The following is a 3671-nucleotide window of genomic DNA, read 5'->3' as shown; positions in this document are numbered from 1 at the left end:
AGTGCGCCACGGGCTTGGCCCAGTATATTTGGTTTCTAAGTCACTTTTATCTTATTCCTGAAGCTCTGAAAGGTTTCTAGTTGTAGGAAGCTGAATTTGGCCTATAGGAAACCTCATTGTGCTCCTAGATTTTCCTCTCATTTCCTAAAAATGGTTTCTTTTGGAAATGGGATCCATATAATTATCAAATCTTATTCATTGTGTCCATGTGTATGTGGTACTGGAGTCGCACTAATCTGGCAGAGTTTAAAGTTCCAGTTTCTAAGAAACTAAGTCTGTAGGAAAGTTTCAATGATGCTGATAAAGACTCAAAATTTTAAAGTCTCAGGGGACCTCTGACTCTGTTTTTGGAAGGATTTTAAAAATATTTTAATCCTTAAAAAATCTTTTAATATAGTAAAATTTCAAAATTACATGAAAGAGAATAATACAATGAAACTTTCATGTACCTAGTACCTTAGATCTGGGCAAGAAAAACCCTTGCCTTGGGCCCCATGCTTTAGAAAGTCCTGCTCTGGCTCTCTTCTGATCATGCTGCTCCTCAGGGGGAGAGAACCACCTCTACAGGGCCAAGGGGATGTATGCCTACTTGGAGTCTAAATCTCCCCTTCTAGACTTTGCTCCTTGTACCTGGAACCCTGGAATTCTCTGTCCTAATGGCCTCATGCCTTCTTCCATGGTCTGTGTAGTTCTCTTTCTTAGGTCTGTCTTCCCAAGAGTGGACTGCCTTAGCACTGCTGGGTTTGAAGTGGCTAAGGGGAGGCTCTTTAGATCTTGGACATGTGGTCTGGGATATCTACATGTGTGGCCTTTCCCAATATTCTCTTTCTTAGGTCTGTCTTCCCAAGAGTGGACTGCCTTAGCACTGCTGGGTTTGAAGTGGCTAAGAGGAGGCTCTTTAGATCTTGGACATGTGGTCTGGGATATCTACATGTGTGGCCTTTCCCAATAAGGGTGGGAGCTCGGGATGAGAGAAGGCTGGGCCATGGACTGGGGCTGGTTTTTCTCATGCTGCATATCAAGGAATCTGAATTCTGAATGAACCTGGCTTTCTCAGTCATGAAGGTATACTAGTCAAGGTAAGAGGATAGAACATATATCACAATTTATTAGTTTGATTTAAAATTTATAAATGTTCAGACATGTTTAGTAGACCTGCTTTTGTACTCTTATCCTGGGTCCTGCAAAAGTTAGGTTTGGGCCTGCACATTCCCACTGGGAGAAATTTTAAGGAGTAATTTAATCCCACAGCTTAGAGATCATTAGTTTGCAGCCCCATTTTAAAGGTAAGGACAATGTAGCTCAGAGAGGGGATGTGTCTTGACTGAGGTCATCTGCTGAGAAGTGGTGGAGCTGAGCTAGAGTTTGTGTCTCCCAGTGTTAGGTTAGAAGTTCTGTTTCTCTCTTGCTTCATTCTGCAGAAACCATGTTAGGTTATTCATCATAATGTTTAACTAGAGGTTGCCTGCCTTCCCTTCCTAGTGTGCTACCTGTCTTCCTCTATACTTGATTAGTGTGGGTCCCAGGAATGCTAGCTTCTTTTTTTAATCTGGAAAATTGAAAGCATATACAAAGGTTAATAAGCCCCCATGTATCCATTACCTAACAATTATCAATTTATCATCAATCTTGTTTCATCTATACTGGACCCTCCCAAACTAGGTTGTTTGAAGCAAAGCTCATTTTATCCATATATATTCAATATACATCTCTAAAAGAAAAGTATTAAAAAATAACCACAAATTATTTCATATCAAAAAACTAATAGTAGTTTTATATCATCAAATATCCAGGTGTATTCAAATTTCTTTGTCTTATTAATTTTTTTTATACTTGATACACTTGAATTAGAATCCAGACAAGGTCCATAAATTGCATTTGGTTGATATGTTCTAAAGTCTCTTTTAATCTATAGGTCCACCTTCCTTTTTTTTTCTGTTTCTTTTCTTATAATTTATTCGTTGAAGAAACCAAGTCGTTTGGTCTAAGTTTTGCATATTCTGGATTTTGCCAATTGCATCCCCATGGTGTTGTTTAACATGTTTCTCTGTTTATTTAATTTCCTGCAAGTTGTTGCTTGTATCTGGAGGCTTAAGCTGATTCAGTTGCTTTTGGCAAGAAAATTTCATAGATGGCATTATGTACTTCCATCAAGAGACCCATAATGTGTGGTGTCTCTTGTCTGATCTTAGTGGCCAGTGATGATCCTTGCCTGATTTTTATATATTGATCTTGTATCCTGCACCCTTGTTAAACTTGTTTATTAGTACTAATAGTTTTTTAGTGGACTTCCTAGGATTTTTTTTATGTACAAGATTATGTCATCTGTAAATAGAGATATTTTAATCTGATGCTTTTCATTTCTTTTTCTTGGCTAACTGCCCTGGCTAGAACCTGTAGTACAATGTTGAATAGAAGTGGTAAGAGTGGACATCCTTGTCTTATTCTTGATCTGAGGGGTATATCATTCAGTCTTTCACCATTAAGTATGATGGTAGCTGTGCAATTTTTATAGAAGCCCTTTATTAGAGCCAGCTCCCTTCTGTCCCTAGTTTGTTGTTCTACCCTAGAGTGGTTTATTTTTGTTTGTTTGTTTTGTTTGTTAACCATAAAAGGGCATTGGATTATTTATATATTATTATTATTTTACATTCTAAGATGTTGTGGAGCTGTGGGAGCAGGAGGAAGAGGGGGAAGAGTGAGGTGGAGGGGCAAGGGGCTGGCCCAGGGCTGGCTCCTTTGCTGGCCTGGTTGTGGATGGTGGAGGGGCATGGCTGAAGCCCTGGTGATGGGGCCCCCCCACCTGGGCTCAGGAGCCTGGGGGACTTCCAGCAGCTGCTCAGTGGTCACTGGACTGGATGTGGAGGTCAGGGGTGTGGCTGAGGCCCTGGGCAGGGTCCCCCCACAGGGGCCCAGGAGCCTGAGGGGCAGTGGATTTCGTAAATGCTTTTTCTGCATCTATTATGATGATCATGTATTTTTGGCTTTTATTGTATTGATATGGTATATTATATTAATTGATTTTTGGATGTTAAATCAACCTGCATTTCTGGGATAAATCCTACTTGATCATGTGTAATTATTTTTATGTATTGTTGGGTTTGGTTTGTTAGGATATTTTGCATCTATATTATAAGAGATATTGGTCTGTAATTTTCTTGTGTTGTTGGTTATGGTATTAGGGCCTCCTAGAATGAATTGGGAAATGTTCCCTTCTCTTCTGTTTTTTGGAAGAGTTTGTGAAGTGTGGGTATTAATTCTTTAAATGTTTGGTGAATTTGTCAGTGAAGCAATCTGAAGCTGGGCTTTTCTTTCTGGGTAGTTTTCTTATTTCTAATTCAATCTCTTTATTGTTGTAAGTCTATTCACATTGCCTGTTCTTCTTGAGTCAGTTTCTGTAGTTTGTGTGTTTCTAGGAATTTGTCCATTTCACCTAAGTTGTTTAATCTATTAGCATATAATTAATTGTAGTATTTTTTATACTACAAATAATTTAATTTATATTCTTTTTATTTCTGTGAGATTGGTAGTAATGTCTCTTCTTTTATTTCTTTTTTTTTTTTTTTTCCTTTTTGTCTTTTTTCGTGACCGGCAATGGATCGCAACCCTCAGTGTCGCGCCCGTACCGGACCGGGACCGGCAACGGGATCGCAACCCTCGGTGTTGCACCC

Source organism: Galeopterus variegatus, unplaced genomic scaffold, assembly GCF_000696425.1.
Source record: "Galeopterus variegatus unplaced genomic scaffold, G_variegatus-3.0.2 Scaffold437, whole genome shotgun sequence".
Taxonomy (NCBI): domain Eukaryota; kingdom Metazoa; phylum Chordata; class Mammalia; order Dermoptera; family Cynocephalidae; genus Galeopterus; species Galeopterus variegatus.
Note: the sequence above shows the minus strand (reverse complement) of the source record.